Source organism: Lepidochelys kempii, chromosome 6 (assembly GCF_965140265.1).
Source record: "Lepidochelys kempii isolate rLepKem1 chromosome 6, rLepKem1.hap2, whole genome shotgun sequence".
In the NCBI taxonomy this organism is placed as follows: Eukaryota; Metazoa; Chordata; order Testudines; family Cheloniidae; genus Lepidochelys; species Lepidochelys kempii.
Genome location: NC_133261.1, coordinates 3,410,243 through 3,430,554, shown reverse-complemented (window position 1 = coordinate 3,430,554; position 20,312 = coordinate 3,410,243). Strand labels below are relative to the sequence as shown.

At 44.4% G+C, this 20,312-nt stretch overlaps 2 pseudogenes; one reads left to right on the top strand and one right to left on the bottom strand.

Moving 5' to 3' along the window:
- Positions 1–2,648: 2,648 nt before the first annotated feature.
- Positions 2,649–3,587, top strand: LOC140913740 (olfactory receptor 5AP2-like; annotated as a pseudogene).
- Positions 3,588–17,682: 14,095 nt separating this feature from the next.
- LOC140913739 (olfactory receptor 5AR1-like) lies at positions 17,683–18,622 on the bottom strand (annotated as a pseudogene).
- Between the last annotated feature and the right edge of the window lie 1,690 nt (positions 18,623–20,312).

Below are 20,312 nucleotides of genomic sequence, written 5' to 3'. Positions count from 1 at the left end.
GAACAAAGTTAGAAGCCAACAGATTGGCATCCCATTATCTACTGCTCCCATGCGACCTAAAGGGCATTTTAATGATGCCTTTAGTGCCAGACCTGAGATTAACGGCTCTGAGGGATTCTGTCTCCAAATGCCAGCAGACCAAATAAATACGCCCTGCCGCTAATTACACCGTTTGAATCCAGGAAAGAGAGAGGTTTCCCTTGCAACAGGCCGCTTTAATATTACCGGACAAAGACTAACTTGAGTAAAAGAAATGTTTTCTTTTCTTCAGCTACCTGGTAAAGACACCCAGATCAATTCTTTTTACTGAGAAACAGCGTTGTTGTTTTTTCTGTTCTCAAAATGGAGACACTTTTACCACCAAAATGTTGTCTTGATGATCTCTCACTGTACAATTTGCAATAAAATGGGATAAAAAGCCTAAAATACCCTGAATGCGGGAAGTGATTTTTTGGGGGGTATCATATATGGGGCTAGAGACCCTCAGCTGTTGTCGCAATAGAGCTGTGATGAGTTACACCAACTACGGATCTGGCCCAATGTGCTTTAATGCGCTAAGTTATTGTATATGCTCCCCAAAGGAAAAGAAGGAAAAGGTAAGATAAAAATACCCCTTGTTTGCCAGGAATCAAGTTACAAGGGTGTTTTTCCCTGTAAATGCAATTCATGCTTTTGAACAACAAATGCTTTCATTTTAAACGTCTTAGAGCAGGTTTTCTGCTGGTGAAATTTTCTAGATTGGCAGCCCTAGAGAGAGATGGTCTCTCCCTGTAGAAAGAAGGTCCTGTACAGAATGGGCAGCACTGGCTTCCCCCAACACACCAGTCTCTGTGCTGATGGAAGGTCTCGCGGGTTCAGGGCGGATACACAGAGATAATGGAATGAAAATAAAAAGCTTGTGTATATTTCAGATTTTCTCATTAGCTTGAAGTGGAAGAACAAACACATTTGGACCCACTTGGACTCCAAGGAAACGTCTCCCTGGACGCTGTCTGACCGACACTCCCTGCTACTGGGGCATCTCATTGTGGAGTTCTCGGTGGCTATCGGGTGCGTATTCACTATGAAGCTGCTTAATGTCTCTGCTTTCAAAATATCTTCTGAGAAAGAAAGAACGGTCCTGCCTTCATCTCCATGCATGCTGGGTACATGAGAGAGGTTAACACAGCTTCAAAGTATGTCTACACTGCAGAATGGAAAAGTAACCCCTGGCAGAGAGTCTTCGAGGCCAGGTCAATTGATTCTGCCTTGTGTGGCTTGCTCTACAGGGCAAAAAATAGCTGTGTAGACATTCAGACCCACACTGGAGCCTGGCCTCTGACACCAGGCGAGGAGGGAGGGTGATCTGATATTGCCATAGTGAGCATGGGCGGGGGGCGTGGGGGCATATTTGTATCACTGTTCAGTAGATTGTTTTTCTCTTGAATAGTGATCTTTACCAAACCCACTCGTGTTGCTTCTGATTCCCTGCTGAGTTATACCAGTTCCATGCTCGTGCCAGGGGCCAGAATGGGTGTGAGAGCGTCTTTCAACCATGCTTTAACTACAGCCTCTCTTTGTTGAACTCTGCTGTTCATTCATACCTCCTTTAGTTATGTGAACACCCCCCTTTGTGAATATTAACTTAGTTTTCTCCAAAATAATTGTCTTTGTTGAATTTACTCTGGGACTTTATTCCAAATGTGAGGTTTTGGCTGACTTGTCATAAATATATACTGGTTCCTAACTGATGATTTAATTATGGAAGGAAACTAAAGCTGCAATATAAGGCTGGTTTTCAAACACCTCATTATGTTGTTGCAGAGTCCAGAGAATCATAGAACCATAGGTTTAGAAGGGATCACATGGGTCGTGTTCTAGTCGAACCCCCAGCCAAGATGCAGGAATTGTTGTTTCTGACCAACCCAAGACTGATGGCGATCCAGCCTCCTTTCAAAAACCTCCAGTGAAGGAGTTTCCACAACCTCCCTTGACAGATCTGTTCCATTGCCCTACTGTACTGACAGTTAGGAAGCTTTTCCTGAGGTTTAATTGAAATCATCTGTGCTGTAGTTTGAACCCATTGCCTCTTGTCCTGCCCTCTGCGGCAAGACAGAGCAACTTTTCTCAAACTTTTTTATGGCAGCCTTTCAAGTATTTGAAAAAGAGGAGATTAAGGAGGGACATGATAGCCATCTTCAAACTAAACATACCCAGTTCCTTCAGCCTTTGCTCACATGGCTTGCATTCCATCACTTTGATCACCTTTGTCACTCCTCTCTGGATCCTTTCTAGTTTCTCTACATCCTTTCAAATCATGCCTAGCCATATAATACCATGAAAAGATATTAGCAAATGCCAATGCCTGCTTGGGATGCAGACTTAGAAAGATCACTTCAGAATTTTCAATTTTATTTTATTTTATCATCTCTTTTCTTTAAAAGGAGTAAAATCTTGGCAATTATAAAGATGCACATGAAATTATTTTAAGTTTTCAAATGTTACGCAGCCAGAACAACATAACTTATTTTTTTTATCTTGGCTTTCTACTGTATTTCACAATGGTGGTGTCCACCAACCAGCCCCATACGGTTAATTTTGAATCATAAGCTTTATCTTGGCTGTGTTTCTTTCTTCTACCCCAACAGCGTTGATCGCATCTGGAATACATGGCGCATGGCAATCACACTGGAGTGTCCATGTTCATCCTTCTAGGATTCAAAGGCAGCTGATCAGTGCAAGCTGTCCTCTTTGGGATGTTTTTGCTTATCTACACCATGAGCCTTGCGGGGAATCTCAGCATGATCTCTTTAATCAGGATCGAGACGCGGCTACACACCCCCATGTATTTTTTCCTCAGCAACTTGTCCCTTGTAGACATCACTTACTCCTTCATTATTGCCCCTAAGGCACTGGTGAACTTCTTAGCAGAGGGTAAAGTCATTTCCTTTGCTGGGTGTGCCACGCAATTTTTCTTTCACTCCTTCTCCGTGAACTCTGAGGGTTTACTTCTGGCTGTGATGGCATATGATCGATTCATAGCTATATGCGAGCCACTGATGTACACACTCATTATGTCCAGGAAAGTCTGTGTACAGCTGGTAGCTGCATCATACTTTTATGCCTCCATTAATGCCACTGTGCATACAGGCTCTTTGTTCAGCCTGTCCTTCTGTGGTCCCAATATCATTGATCACTTTTTCTGTGACCTCCCCCCACTCCAGAAACTCTCCTGCTCTGACACTCGCATGGGTGAGACAGTGCATTTCCTCTTTGCCGCTGTAGCTGCATTAAGTACTATCCTGGTCATCCTCGTCTCCTATGTTTCTATCATGGTGGCCATCTTGCGGATTCGTTCCAACGAGGGCAGACACAAAGCCTTCTCCACCTGCGCCTCCCACCTGACGGCCGTGTCCATACTGTATGGGGCTCTGTTCTTTATGTACTTACGACCCACATCCAGCAACTCATCAGAGTACGACAAAGTGGTGTCCATGTTCTATACCCTTGTGATCCCCATGTTGAACCCCCTGATCTACAGCCTGAGGAACAAGGAGGTGAAGGACGCCCTGAGGAAGACAATATGCCATAAAATTATTCCTCACTGAATCTAACTGAGAGGATGAGTTTCATGATTTAATAATAAATAGAAGTGAGAGGAGCTAGCCTAAAAATGGAATTTCTCTCCTATGGAAAATGTTGAGACTTCAAAAAAAAGAAGAACCATCCTAACTCAGGACAAAAAGTTAACATCTCAAAATACTTTGTGGGACAGAAATTCTGAAACATTCCATTTTGAGAAAACCAAAATGAATTTTTTTGCCTGGCTGGCCACCCGCCAAGAAGGCTCTTCCCGATTTCACTTTCTATCTGTTGGTAGAAGACGAGATTGGCACTCGCTTCCCAAGAGGATAGCCAGGAAGCTGTCCTTTTGACTTCTCCAATGGCAAATAAACTTTTCCTCCCTAAAATTTTGTGAGAAAGGTTTGTTCTACCAGAACATCATCCCAATGGAAAACTCCCAACTGGCTCTAGCGATGTGGCAAAAGTGAGATCTTACCGTTGTTACCCCTGTCACTGGGCCTTGCATGGTGAGAAAGAAGGCAGGAGCAACATAAGAGGGAGATGCCTTTTGGCTCCAACCCAGAGAAGTGGATCCAATGGCCAGAGAGGGCCGAAGGGAGGGGGATCAGCAGAGAGGCTTACATGCTGATGTCTCCTTGCAGAACAGCTGGATCCTAATGGACAGTGAGAAGAGCCAGGGGAGCAAGGGATGCTCCCTGGCAAAGATGTGGGAGTGCCCACTGGGAAGTGGGGGGGTTGCACCAGAGAAGGAAGGGCTGGACGGTGGGGGGAGGGAGGTTGGGGGGGCTGTTCTGGCACAGGGTTGGAAGAGGACAGCTAAGGAGCTGAGCTGTGGTGGAGGACACTGGGATATGGGGAGAACAAGGACTGTATGCATTGAGATGGTATGGAGTACTTCCCTGGAAGTCAGGGAGATCCCAGATCCTGGGTGTGCAGGCAGTCACTCCTCCCCCTCCTCCCACAGCACACCAGACAGGCAGCCTGGGTAACTGGCCCCCAGGATGACTACTGTTTGAGTAAGAGTGTGAAATGAAGAGCTTGGAGTTACCCAGAAGGGAAACTGAGATGGGGGGCCACTTGCAGGGTTGCCTCAAAGCCACAAAGAGACATTTGGGAGGAGGCCACACATTTACAGACTGAATTAAAATGTACCACAGGAAGCCTGGTCTTCTTGCCTGGTCTCATACCAGGCCACGTGCATGCTTGCTGGCTGATGGGTGGGTGGGCAAGCCGTCCTGCTCCTCCAAGCTCTCAGGCTCCCCAGCCTACCTGGTTCCCCATTTTCCTGGGAGGCCAGTTGCCCAGGCTGCCTGCTTGATGTGCTGGTGGACTGGAGAATTTCCTGCATCCCCAGAATCTGAGACTTCCCTGACTTCCAGGATGCCCAGATTATCCGCTTCCCTAATCGTTGTTTTTTCCATCTTTAACCCACTTTAATTAGTTGGCTTTTTTAAATAGTTTCTCTCTGAAGGGCTTTATATATTTGAAGCTCTTCTTCATGAGGTGCAGACAGGCTGAAATCATTCTGATTCAGTGTGATTTTCACACAGAATTAGGTATTTGAGTGAAATATAATAGTTGATCCTCTCTTCAGTAGTCACTGTGATCAGGTATAAACGATAGCACAAGAAGCGAGGCAGGAGAGAATCAGAGTCAATAACGGCAACTTTTCCCCCATGCTGGCTGAGCAACATGGAAGGAATATAGCCACTGCAGGCAATGGCATTCCCCCGTTCAACATCCAGTCAGCCGAGCACTCCATAAACATTAGTAGAGCTGTGTTAGAAATAGAACTGGTCAGAAACTACGATCCCTCTTCCTCAGAAAATTCCCACATTTCATTCCGAATTGTAACAGAGAGCCAATATTTTGACATTTCCCACAAAAACCACAATTCAGAGCAATTTCAGTTTGGGACCATGAAGAAGTTTCATTCTGATAATGTCTAAACATGTCATTTTAATAATCTTGAAACTTTTTGTTTTAAGAAGGTAAAAATGTATTATTTCAATAAGGAAAAATCTTTTGGTTCAACCTTATCATTTCCTTTTTAAAAAATGTTTATATTATATTAAAATATTAAATATAATATATTATACACCTAGAGCATAAAACCTGGCAAGTCAAGTGTGAATGTCTAATTAGGCAGGTGAAAAAATAATTTGAAGAGCAACTAGCAAAAGACTCAAAAGCTAACAGCATTTGTTTTAGGTACATCAGAAGCAGGAAGCCTGACAAAGAATGGGGGTGGGGGGCACTAGATGTTTGAAGTGCTGAAGGAGCCCTCAAGGAAGACAAGGCCATTGCAGAGAAGCTAAATGAATACTTTGCATTGGTCTTCACTGTAGAGTATATGAGGGAGACTCCCACAGCTGAGCCATTCTTTTAAGGTGACAGATCTGAGGAACCATCCCAGACTGAGGACTCATACAACTATCCCCATAAAATGATGGGGTCTAGATTAGCGGTTACCACTCAAGAGAAAGATCTTGGAGTCATTGTGGACAGTTCTCTGAAAACATCCAGTCTAGCTGCCGTAGCAGTCAAAAAGCTAACAGAATGATAAGAACCCTAAGGTAAGGGAGAGATAATAAGACAGTAAATATCGTAAGACTACTATATAAATCCATGGTACACTCACATCTTAAATACTGCATGCAGTTTTGGTTGGCCCATCTCAAAAATAGATATTAGCAGTGGAAAAGATACAGGGAAGGGTAACAAAAATGATCAAGATTATGTAACAGCTTCCATATGAGGAAAGATTAAAAGGACTGGGACAGTTCAGTTCGGAAAAGAGACAACTACGGGGGGATATGATGGAGGTCAATAAAATCATTAACGATATGGAGAAAGTGAATAAGGCAGGTTATTTACCCCAGGAAATGCTACTTCCCCCTACACAAAGGACAAGAATCAGAGATCAGCCAAAGAAATTAATAGGAAGCAGCTAGTGACTCCTGCTGTGTTTACGGGCAGGTTACTTCTACAAGAGATATTTTGTTGCCTTCATGATAGTTTCCGAACAGTCCAGCTTAATCAATGTATGTATTACATCATCCAAGAACGCAGTGTAACTAGTCCGATTTAATCTCACTATCCATGTCATATACAGTAGCTATAAATGATTACGGACGAACCCTCCCAAACTTCACATTGCAACAGGACTAAGAAATGGTGCCCAGATCCTTGCCTCCAGCCCTCGATTATGGTGCGTCTATACTTAAAATACTCCCACAGCACAGGGCCAGTGCTGCACCTGTAGCACTTCGGTGAAGACGCTCACGACAGGGATAGGAGGTACGCCCTTCTGTGTCGTTAATCCCCCTTCCCGAGAGGCGGTAGCTAGGTTGACAGAAGGATTTTTCCATGGACCTAGCACTGTGTGTGTCAGGGGTTATGTAGGGATGGATACATCTCTCGGAGGGTGTGTGTGGATTGTTCACACTCCGGAGAGACGTAGCTACACTGATGTTAGTAATCAGTGTAGATCAGCCCTTATACAGGTGGAAATAGAGTGAAAGGATATGAAACAGTTAAAAATCAAATCTCTAGAGAGGGTGGGAGCAGTTGTCAGGTGCTGTTTGTGAGGCTCAGGCTGACATAGCCAAGGGCCCTGCAGAAGGGCCTTCCTAATCTACCCGGGGTTCTGAAGCCCTAGGTGAGACACTCGTGCACACAGACTGGTTTACTGTCTGAAAATCCTTTTGCTCCCATGCTGCATTGTGTTTTTGTTGTTAAGATGAAACACAGATGTTGGTTGTTGGGGTTTTTTTTAAGAAAGCTGGTCACTGTGTTAATTATTCATCACAGCTCCCAAAGGAAAGACTTGCGGGCTCCATGCCCAGATGGACCAGATGAGAAGTCACTGTAGATACACAGGAGGCGATAACCTAAGAGTGGGAGAGTCCGGGGATTCCATCCCAGGACAGGTGAAGGCAAGAGCCCAAACATGTGAGGGAGTGCAAAAATACTGTGAATACATGGAAGAGCCAGTTCCAAAGAACACTGTGATGGCCACCAGGCGGAAGATGCAGGTGGAGGAGGCTTTGCACCAGTCCTCCATGGATTTGGCCAAAGAGGGTTCAAAGACCGTTAACTCTTGACGCGTTTCACCTTGGCTACATTGCATTAGCCCAGAACAGCCTCACCACTTGCAGAAGTGGCAACTGTGATAACGCAGTGGGGAAAATATTGTGCATATGACTCCTGTGACATCCTCGGAGATCCTTCAGTGGATGTAATGTGCCAGGCAAATACATGGAAACCATAGCTATCACTGCCAAAATGGACCTTCCTAAGGGACAGATCAGCATTTAAGTAGATCCATCTTCCCATCACATGACATTTTAAAGCATCACTTTGAATAGTTTCCAAGGTATAAACAGAGGAACTATTAATGGCACAGATACCATCCAAAAATGGGACATGTAATGTTGTATTAACGAGAGAGGAAATTTCATTTTGCTGCATTTACTGGCCCAAGCTGAATTTGGCTCTTCAGATATTTGTGCAAGATGGGTAAATAAAAATCATTTGGAAAATGGAGAAGCTCAGAGAATTCCCTGTCCCCACCCTCTTTAAGGGCTTGATTTGCATCAGTGAAATCAGAGGAAGTTGTGCAATTGGCTTTTAAGGCACACTGGATCCAGCCCTAAATCATTGCCACGTGTTACAGGTTCGACTGAATTCAATAATACCAAATGGCTAGGCTTAATCATTTTTTATGAAGAAAAGATTATTAGTAACAGATAAATACAGCATAACAAAGAAAGGAGGACTACATATATTACCAACCCATCTGGACGGTAATAGTGCAGAGGTCACACTGCCTTAAAATCTGAGCTTCACTCTGCCTCTGTATATACACTAGAGTTGAGGGGTTTTTTAATCTCTTATCTTTGACATGTTTTTGAATGTTTTTGCTAGGCTGGCACAGACTCGAAAGTAAACAGGACAACATGTATAACTACCTTAATATCTATGGTCTGACCACTATATTTGAGAAGTTGGCAAAACCTTAGAAGCATCCTCTACCAGTAAAAACTTGTTATAAAGCCAACGTTAGTGAGGCTTTAGCAAAATTATTTGTCTTATCCTTGTTCTCTGAGATTACCATAGTTCACATCTCCCCTTGGCTAAATAGCATAACGTAAGTAAAAATCGTTTGGGAAGATCTTAAAATGAATACAGTTCATATTTGTATAAACATACCTACTATTATATATAATATTGTATATGATATTGGCAAACACTATAAAACGTTTACATAGGTCGGTAGATATGCAAGACAGAAGGTTGCAGAAGCCAAGCATAGGAGAATACCTAAATGCTGTCAGGTTGAAAGTATTTCTCTAGCCATGTTGAATTCTCCTACTGTATACAGAGCAAGGGTCATGCAAAGGTTACATCATCTAACAGTACAGTTTCAGCATGAATATAACGCATTCTAAATACAATGTACTTTACCTATTCACTACTTTCTTATTGTGGCTACACCACTTCTCCTTTTTAATTGCACTTATAGCTGCAACAACAAACACATCCCATGATTTCATTAATATATTTTGCCTGTGTGAGTTAAATGCATCTATTTTCTATGGGTTAGCAAAAGGCAATTTGGATTTGCATTGCTGGTTCATGATTCTCTTTGTTAGACAGGTTTTCCTAATATATTTTTGTGTTATAAGAGCCAGCTGCACAAACCTTGACAAAATCCCCCATTTCTTCTCTGATAACTGTCACTGCCGCATTTAGCAATGTAAGAACTTTGCGAGATGGGTTTTCCCATTTGTGCCTCTGACCTGGCTGGACACACAAGGGGGCCTGGACTTAATCCAGTCAACACGTCTCTTGGAAATGATCATTTGCCATTTGACATGGATTCCACTAGAGTAATTACTGATCAGGCCTGATCCAAGGCTGCTGTTGTTGTGAGTCTTTCTTTAAGTTTTAGGATTAAATCCTTCTAATGTTTGGTTGTGGGATTTTTTGTTTGTTTGTTTTTAAGTTTCTGCTCCCATCTTAGTCAACTATTTCTATTCTGGAAATCATTTAAGAGTGTGCTTAAATCGCCGGGAATTCAATGGGATTTAATCACGTGATCAATATCAAGCATATGCTTAATGGATTCACTAGACAGAGAGGGGTGGGAGCACATGCTTAAGGGCTTTCCAGAACCAGGACCTATGTTTGTAAGGGCTCTATTCTGATAAAATGGGAAAGCTTTCCAAACTGGCAATATACCTCAAAAGAAGAGAAAACTTTGAGTGAACATTTCGGGACAGACAGTACAACATGTCTAGCAGCACCTACAATTGGAGGCAGATTTTCAGAGGTGCTGCTCTCTCCATTAGACACCTCGGTTAGGAAGCCCGAGTTATAGCAGCAGTCAGCACCCAACACTGGGATAAATAGTGCAGGTCCCAAATGAATAATTTAAGTCCCCAAGTGGGAAAAGAGACCTTTGGCAAATCTACTCACTTGTTTGAGTGGTGAAATGTTAGCTGTTGAATACAGAGCTTTTTGGAAAAATCTGGCCATTCGTTTGTTTTTAATGAAAGACAAACACATCTGGTTATTCATATAAAGATAATGACACAGAAAACTCACTCCTCCATCTCGCTCCCATTTATTGATTAACCGCCAAGTCTAACATTTACATACATCAAGGAAAACCCTTTTTTTTTTTCCCTATCACCCTCCTAAAGACCTCTTTCACCTCCTTTCAGAGAGGTAGCCGGTAGTCTGTTTCAGCAAAAACAACAGGGAGTCCTGTGGCACCTTAAAGATGAACAAGTTTATTTGGGCGTAAGCTTTCATGGCCTGGAATCCACTTTGTCAGCTTATGCCCAAATAAATTTGTTAGTCTCTAAGGTGATATCAGGACTCGTCATTGTTTTTGCTGACACAGACATAAATGGCTACCCCTCTGAAACCAAGATCAAACAGCTTCCAAAAGAAAGTCGCACTGAAGAGCATTATGGTTTTAGGAGTTAAATATCCAACTAAAAACAATAGGGAGTGGGTGCTTTTTATTTAGGCAGTTCCAAAATTCCACACGCAATATTTAGCTGCAAATTTGGCCTAAATTCAATTCCCAAACCTTTGTTAATGCAGAGTTAAGTTTGCCCACTGGTGTCTTGTGCCATTCAGGTATGCAGACAGAAATGAAGAGTTAAGGTATTTTCCATGCCTGAAACGCAATGTTATCTTTTCTCACTTTAGCTGGCAACAACAACTGGCAATGGTGCATTACAAAGAAAACATAACAATAAAAGGGTCTAAAAAATGCTCATTTGGCTTACCAAGGCCCAACCATCATCCACATGGAGATCTGGCAGGTTCCAGTCTTAAAATCCCTCCAGGTAGGTTTTGTGCCCTTGATTAATGGCCCGTGCCAGTTTGCTGGATCAAAACAAGGGCCCCTCTTAATTTCAATTCAGCCTTTGTACCCAAAAGGCTTTCTTTGTGTTTCAGGCCTCCTGAAACAGGTAAAACCAATCACTGCTACTTATCCCAAAGGACAAAGCTTTATAGGCTAGGTTTTGCATAACTCACCCCGAGTGACTCCAGATTCCGTGGGAAACCCACTGTGATGGTGCACCCCATCGTGCCATATGGGGAGATGCTTATAAATGTATATGTGATAGAACTGGAATATGTTTTGTGCGACATATGCCATGTAGCATGTCTCTGTAGAGGTTGTCATCTGCTGAATCTTTTCCTCCTATTTGTACGCATGTATCATTTTTGTGTTCGAGGTTATGAATATTGGCTGTGTACTTGCTTGATTTCTGGGTAGCCTTGGTAAAAGTATTTCATCAGATTTCTAAGAGAAGACTATTCTCAGGAAGTGCCCAGTCAAGAACCACTTAAGCCAACAATGAATTGGGAAAAAGAAAAGGAGGACTTGTGGCACCTTAGAGACTAACCAATTTATTAGAGCATAAGCTTTCGTGAGCTACAGCTCACTTCCTCAGATGCATATCGTGGAAACTGCAGCAGGCTTTATATATACACAGAGAATATGAAACAATACCTATTCCCACCCCACTGTCCTGCTGGTAATAGCTTATCTAAAGTGATTTCCAGCACAAATCCAGGTTTTCTCACCCTCCACCCCCCCACACAAATTCACTCTCCTGCTGGTGATAGCCCATCCAAAGTGACAACTCTTTACACAATGTGCATGACAATCAAGCTGGGCTATTTCCTGCATAAATCCAGGTTCTCACATCCCCCCCACCCCCATACACACACAAACTCACTCTCCTGCTGGTAATAGCTCATCCAAACTGACCACTCTTCAAGTTAAAATCCAAGTTAAACCAGAACATCTGGGGGGGGGTAGGAAAAAACAAGAGGAAACAGGCTACCTTGCATAATGACTTAGCCACTCCAAGTCTCTATTTAAGCCTAAATTCATAGTATCCAATTTGCAAATGAATTCCAATTCAGCAGTTTCTCGCTGGAGTCTGGATTTGAAGTTTTTTTGTTTTAAGATAGCGACCTTCATGTCTGTGATCGCGTGACCAGAGAGATTGAAGTGTTCTCCGACTGGTTTATGAATGTTATAATTCTTGACATCTGATTTGTGTCCATTTATTCTTTTACGTAGAGACTGTCCAGTTTGACCAATGTACATGGCAGAGGGGCATTGCTGGCACATGATGGCATATATCACATTGGTGGATGTGCAGGTGAACGAGCCTCTGATAGTGTGGCTGATGTTATTAGGCCCTGTGATGGTGTCCCCTGAATAGATATGTGGGCACAGTTGGCAACGGGCTTTGTTGCAAGGATAAGTTCCTGGGTTAGTGGTTCTGTTGTGTGGTATGTGGTTGTTGGTGAGTATTTGCTTCAGGTTGCGGGGCTGTCTGTAGGCAAGGACTGGCCTGTCTCCCAAGATTTGTGAGAGTGTTGGGTCATCCTTTAGGATAGGTTGTAGATCCTTAATAATGCGTTGGAGGGGTTTTAGTTGGGGGCTGAAGGTGACGGCTAGTGGCGTTCTGTTATTTTCTTTGTTAGGCCTGTCCTGTAGTAGGTAACTTCTGGGAACTCTTCTGGCTCTATCAATCTGTTTCTTTACTTCTGCAGGTGGGTATTGTAGTTGTAAGAAAGCTTGACAGAGATCTTGTAGGTGTTTGTCTCTGTCTGAGGGGTTGGAGCAAATGCAGTTGTATCGCAGAGCTTGGCTGTAGACGATGGATCGTGTGGTGTGGTCAGGGTGAAAGCTGGAGGCATGCAGGTAGGAATAGCGGTTTCTAAACTACTACATGCTACAAGGGGCCACAGCAACGGTTCCCTCAACCCACCTAGCAATATTGTTAACCTATCCAACTATACTCTCAGCCCAGCAGAAGCAGCTGTTCTATCTCGGGGCCTCTCCTTCTGCCCCTCCACCCCCACGAACATGATACAGTTCTGTGGTGACCTAGAATCCTATTTTCGACGTCTCCGACTCAAGGAATATTTCCAAAATACCTCTGAACAGCATACTAATCCACAGAGGTCTCCCTACCAACACTACAGAAAGAGGGATTCTAGGTGGACTCCTCCTGAAGGTCGAAACAGCAGACTGGACTTCTACATAGAGTGCTTCCGCCGACGTGCACGGGCTGAAATTGTGGAAAAGCAGCATCACTTGCCCCATAACCTCAGCCATGCGGAACGCAATGCCATCCACAGCCTCAGAAACAACTCTGACATCATAATCAAAAAGGCTGACAAAGGAGGTGCTGTTGTCGTCATGAATAGGTCGGAATATGAACAAGAGGCTGCTCGGCAGCTCTCCAACACGAGTTTCTACAAGCCATTACCCTCTGATCCCACTGAGAGTTACCAAAAGCAACTACAGCATTTGCTCAAGAAACTTCCTGAAAAAGCACAAGATCAAATCCGCACAGACACACCCCTGGAACCCCGACCTGGGATATTCTATCTACTACCCAAGATCCATAAACCTGGAAATCCTGAGCGCCCCATCATCTCAGGCATTGGCACCCTGACAGCAGGATTGTCTGGCTATGTAGACTCCCTCCTCAGGCCCTACGCTACCAGCACTCCCAGCTACCTTCGAGACACCACTGACTTCCTGAGGAAACTACAATCCATCGGTGATCTTCCTGATAACACCATCCTGGCCACTATGGATGTAGAAGCCCTCTACACCAACATTCCACACAAAGATGGACTACAAGCCGTCAAGAACACTATCCCCGATAATGTCACGGCTAACCTGGTGGCTGAACTTTGTGACTTTGTCCTTACCCATAACTACTTCACATTTGGGGACAATGTATACCTTCAGATCAGCGGCACTGCTATGGGTACCCGCATGGCCCCACAGTATGCCAACATTTTTATGGCTGATTTAGAACAACGCTTCCTCAGCTCTCGTCCCCTAAAGCCCCTACTCTACTTGCGCTATATTGATGACATCTTCATCATCTGGACCCATGGAAAAGAAGCCCTTGAGGAATTCCACCATGATTTCAACAATTTCCATCCCACCACCAACCTCAGCCTGGTCCAGTCCACACAAGAGATCCACTTCCTGGACACTACAGTGCTAATAAACAATGGTCACATAAACACCACCCTATACCGGAAACCTACTGACCGCTATTCCTACCTGCATGCCTCCAGCTTTCACCCTGACCACACCACACGATCCATCGTCTACAGCCAAGCTCTGCGATGCAACCGCATTTGCTCCAACCCCTCAGACAGAGACAAACACCTACAAGATCTCTGTCAAGCTTTCTTACAACTACAATACCCACCTGCGGAAGTAAAGAAACAGATTGATAGAGCCAGAAGAGTTCCCAGAAGTTACCTACTACAGGACAGGCCTAACAAAGAAAATAACAGAACGCCACTAGCCGTCACCTTCAGCCCCCAACTAAAACCCCTCCAACGCATTATTAAGGATCTACAACCTATCCTAAAGGATGACCCAACACTCTCACAAATCTTGGGAGACAGGCCAGTCCTTGCCTACAGACAGCCCCGCAACCTGAAGCAAATACTCACCAACAACCACATACCACACAACAGAACCACTAACCCAGGAACTTATCCTTGCAACAAAGCCCGTTGCCAACTGTGCCCACATATCTATTCAGGGGACACCATCACAGGGCCTAATAACATCAGCCACACTATCAGAGGCTCGTTCACCTGCACATCCACCAATGTGATATATGCCATCATGTGCCAGCAATGCCCCTCTGCCATGTACATTGGTCAAACTGGACAGTCTCTACGTAAAAGAATAAATGGACACAAATCAGATGTCAAGAATTATAACATTCATAAACCAGTCGGAGAACACTTCAATCTCTCTGGTCACGCGATCACAGACATGAAGGTCGCTATCTTAAAACAAAAAAACTTCAAATCCAGACTCCAGCGAGAAACTGCTGAATTGGAATTCATTTGCAAATTGGATACTATTAATTTAGGCTTAAATAGAGACTTGGAGTGGCTAAGTCATTATGCAAGGTAGCCTGTTTCCTCTTGTTTTTTCCTACCCCCCCCCCCAGATGTTCTGGTTTAACTTGGATTTTAACTTGAAGAGTGGTCAGTTTGGATGAGCTATTACCAGCAGGAGAGTGAGTTTGTGTGTGTATGGGGGTGGGGGGGATGTGAGAACCTGGATTTATGCAGGAAATAGCCCAGCTTGATTGTCATGCACATTGTGTAAAGAGTTGTCACTTTGGATGGGCTATCACCAGCAGGAGAGTGAGTTTGTGTGGGGGGGTGGAGGGTGAGAAAACCTGGATTTGTGCTGGAAATCACTTTAGATAAGCTATTACCAGCAGGACAGTGGGGTGGGAATAGGTATTGTTTCATATTCTCTGTGTATATATAAAGCCTGCTGCAGTTTCCACGATATGCATCTGAGGAAGTGAGCTGTAGCTCACGAAAGCTTATGCTCTAATAAATTGGTTAGTCTCTAAGGTGCCACAAGTCCTCCTTTTCTTTTTGCGAATACAGACTAACACGGCTGTTACTCTGAAACCAATGAATTGGGAGACGCCATTCCACATCTGAGCTTTCCCAGGAATGTGGCTTGACTGGTAAGGAACTCAGTCTTGCAGGGACATGTGACTTGCCCATGTGACTCCAAAACTCCATCTTGTAACTGGATTCTACACAGGGAGAGAGAGGGGTGTCCACCCAGAGGACAAAGTCTATAAAAATCCCTGGGAGACCCCTCCATTTTGTCTTCAGCTGGCTCAAGGGATAGCCTCTCCACCCCCAAGGATACCTGAAAGAAACTGGAACAGAGGACAGTGACTACAGGGGGGTGAGAGTGATTTCTGGACCCAGAGTAGGGGGAGTCTAGTCTGTAAAAGGAAGCTCATGGAAACTTTGCTGAGGGTGAGGCTTTTATCTGTATTCAGTTTTATTACTGTATTAGAGATAGATCAGAGTGTTTTATTTTATTTTACTTGGGAATTCACTTTGTTCTGTCTGTTACTACTTGGAACCACTTAAATCCTACTTTCAGTACTTAAAATCACTTTTTACTCATTAATTAACCTGGAGTACGAATTAGTATCTGGGGAAGGGGTGAAAACAGCTGTGCATATCTCTCTATCAGTGCTAGAGAGGGCGAACAATCTATGAGTTTACCCTGTATAAGCTTCATACAGGGTAAAACGGATTTATTTAAGATTTGGACTCCATTGGGAGTTGAGCATCTGAGTGCTAAAGACAGGAACACTTCCTAAGCTGCTTCCAAGTAAGCCTACAGCTGTTAGGGGACATGGTTCAGACTGGGTCTGGGTTTGCAGCAGGCTAGTGGATCTGGCTCAAACCAGGTAGGGCTCTGGAGTCCTAACCTGGGAAGGGCAAGGAAGCAGGGGCAGAAGGAGTCTTGGCACATCAGTTGGCAGCTCCCAGGGGGGTTTCTGTGATCCAACACATCACACCCACCCAGCGAAACCAGAACACACAAATACATATAACACTTATTGAATACAAAGGGCTATGAATATTTTCTGGGCACCTCTTAATATGACAATCTATGATGTTGTCATGTTTCCTGAGTTTTTGCTCACCGACATACAGATAACATTTTAAAAGTTAATGCGATAGTCTCAACACCATTCCTGTGTTTGTCATTTCTGTCACTGATGTATGTATGGGACCAAATTGTCAGGTGATCCTTAGAAACCTGAGAAGAACAAACCCATACAAAACTTTTAGCATCGACAATCAGCCAACTATCAGATGTAAATTATATTTGGACATCCATGAAACAGAAAGGGCTGTTGGTGAGTAAGTAGAAGGTTGTACAAAATAAGTGGACTAGTACTGTATAAGGCAGTGATGAAATGCCCCTAAGTGGCTCACTGGCACATGCCCGTAACGCTAGGAAAGACCCTGTTATGAAATCTTCCAAACATGACCAGAGTTCACCCAAATATTCACTAGTTTGAATAACTCAAATATTCAAAAACTAGAAGGCAAATAATGAGCACACACACCTCATTATTATTATGAAATATAAATGATTTTTCAGCCACTCTCATTATTAGAGGACCCAGCTCATGCTTTTAAAACACTTAATAAATCAATAAATAATAATAAAAATAATGCCTATTGCTTACATCAGTAGCTCTCTGAGCACTTTACTGTCTTTTTCTTTAACGTTTCTCCCCTCTCAGCACTCCGGGAGACTGGGCAGTGCCACCATCCCCGTTGTAAGGATGGAGAACAGAGGCACAGAGAGGCTAAGTGACTTGCCCAAGGTCACACAGGAAGTCCATTGTGGACCCAGAAATTGAACCCAGGCTTTCTATGTCCTCAGCCAGTGCCTGAACCACGGGACCAGCCTGCCCTTCCCTTGAGGATGGCAACGTGGCCTTAGCACAAAATGGTTCCTAACTGGGAGTTGAGCAGCTCTGAGAAGCTGGCTACTTGATGAGTTGCCAAATCATAGCTGTCTGGTGCAGATCTCCTTGGAAAACCTGCCCCTTAGTTCTTTTTGGTGCAAGACGAACAGGGCTGGTTATCCACAAAAACCAAGATAATGATGTAAAGAACTCACTCCCCACTTACACTCCTGTTTACCATTAAAAAACCCATTCCCAACATTTAAATTCACTGAGAATAAATCTTCCTGTGTAACATCCTCATAAAGGCCTCTTTCACTTCCTTGTTCCTCAGGCTGTAGATCAGGGGGTTCAACATGGGGATCACAAGGGTATAAAACAAAGAAATGATTTTGTCCTGATCTATGGGGTACTTTGAACTGGGCCGTATATACATGAAAGCGCCTGTTCCGTAGAAGATGGTGATGGCCATCAGGTGGGAGGCGCAGGTGGAGAAAGCTTTGAGTTGGCCGTAGGCAGAGTTGATCCTTAGGATAGCGACCACAATGTAGATGTAGGAGATAAGAATGATCAAGATAGTAGGTGTTACCACCACAGCGGTACAGGTGAAATGAACAATGTCTGTGATGTGGGTGTCAGAGCAGGACAGTTTCAGGATGGGGGGGTACATCACAGAAGAAACGGTTGATGGCATTCGAGTCGCAGAAGGACAAAAGGAATATAAACATAGTTTGAACAATTGCATTCACGCAGCCCACTAGGTACGACCCCAGCACCAGCAGCATGCAAAACCACTTGGACATGATGACAGTGTAGCGCAATGGGTTGCAAATGGCCATGAAGCGATCGTATGCCATGACACCCAAGACGTAACATTCACAGGACAATGCGATGCATAAGAAGAAAAATTGCAGAGCACACCCAGGGAACAAAATGACTTTTCTCGCTGATACTAAAGTAATCAGTATGCTGGAAGTGATAATGGTGGTGTAATCAACATCTAAGAGGGCCAGGTTGCTGATGAAAAAGTACATGGGGTTGTGAAGCTGGTAGTCAGTCCTGATTAAGGTGACCAAGGTGAGGTTCCCCACTAGGATCAGCAGGTAGATCAACAGAAACATCACAAGGAGGATGACCTGCAGCTTTGGGTCTTGTGTGAATCCCAACAAGACAAACTCACTCACTGCAGTGTGATTCCTCTCCGTCATTTATCCCAGACGCACTCTCCACTGCAGGTGAGAAAGTGAGGCCTACACTAAAAAAGGAGACAAATGAGGGCTGAATGCAAACACCTCAAAGTCTGTTACTTTCAACAAAGCATAAACTCTAGGCAGTGGATCCATCTCAGGATTCCATAAGCCTCACACCCACCATGAAGATCTCTGTTTCCCTCCACTGTCTGAACTACATGTAGTATTCGGAGTCCAGCAGTGGCTTCAAGCTAGGTTTTCTAGCTCAGGGAGCGGTGGCTCATGCTCTTGAGATCAATCTTTGCAGCTGACAACCCACACACCTGCACAATGTCATTTCCATGGTCAGATTCTGATACAATCACCCACATCAATTAGTGAGACCACTGAGCAATGAGACTTTTTGCAGGGCAAAGTACTACTTGGGGTGTGAACGTATATGAGGCATGGATGCTTATGCACTGTCTGTTATGGAGCCAGGCTAGTTGTCTCATTAGCAATAAGGGATATGGGCAGGCAGGGAGTTGCAGGAAAGAGAACTTTATTCAGCAGCCTGGGGCTACCCAGCATTCTATGCAGAGCCTCTAGCATTTGTGCACAAGTAGCCTGACCCCTGTTCACACTCCTGAGCTCCTGATGTCACAATAAACTAGGTCCCTCCAGAAAACTGACCCTCTTTCTCCAGTTCCACTCCTCACATTACTGCAGTGACTCAGCTCTTAAAACTGCATGGCCATGTTTATCACAAGCTGAGTTTTACAACCCTGCCTTTCTGAAGAAAAAACAAAGTTCCTTCACTCAGAGCACCAGATCCAATACATTTCCTCATGTGAGCAGCAAACTTACCCCAGCCGGGCAGTGGTGCTATTCACTTCGACGGGAGCAATGGTGGGTTCTGATGCTATTTGGCATGTCCATGGGGATGATCGTCTGGCCCACAGTGTTTAAGTCTCATAGTCTGGAATCCATGCAAGGACTCAGGCATTGCAGCTCCGAGCATCCTGGCACCTCATGTTTAGGTGCCTAAACGAAAAAAACCACAGCAGTGCAATCCAGAAAGCCAAGTTAGGTACCTCCCTGTAGAATCATAGAACCGTAGCGGTCGAAGGGACTGCAAGGGTCATCCAGTCTCACCCCCTACCAAGAGGCAGGATTTGTTGTGCCCAAACCATCCAAGGCAGGTGGCTCTCTAGCCTCCTTTTGAAAACCTCCAGCGAAGGAGCTTCCACAGTCTCCCTGTACAATAAATGGGGACAGATAGGCACCTTAAAATGCATTCCACAACAGCCCACAGGATGCCAGGTGGGAAGTCCCCTAAGCTTGCCAGTGGGACCCACTGATTTGCGAAGCACTGCCCCTTCCTCACAGATCGGCACCTCCATTCCACCTGGATTTATGTGACTCTCTCTACTAGCAACCCACACACAGGTACCCCTCTCCTGGCTTCGTAGCAGTTTCTTGAGGGAATGAATTGGACACTGGCCTCGTTCTACACAAAATGGCGGAAGGAGGCAGGTGTGGTGCTCCTGCCCCCATGATAACTTTTGGCCCAGTGGTTAGAGAACTCGCCCGGGATGTGGGAGACCCAAGTTCCATTCCCCTTCCCTGGCAGAGAGGAAAGAAAGGATTTAAACAGGTATCTCCCACCTCTCAGGAGAGTGCTCTTACCTCAGGCCTCTGGCATATCGTGTCTCTCCTGTTGAAGCTG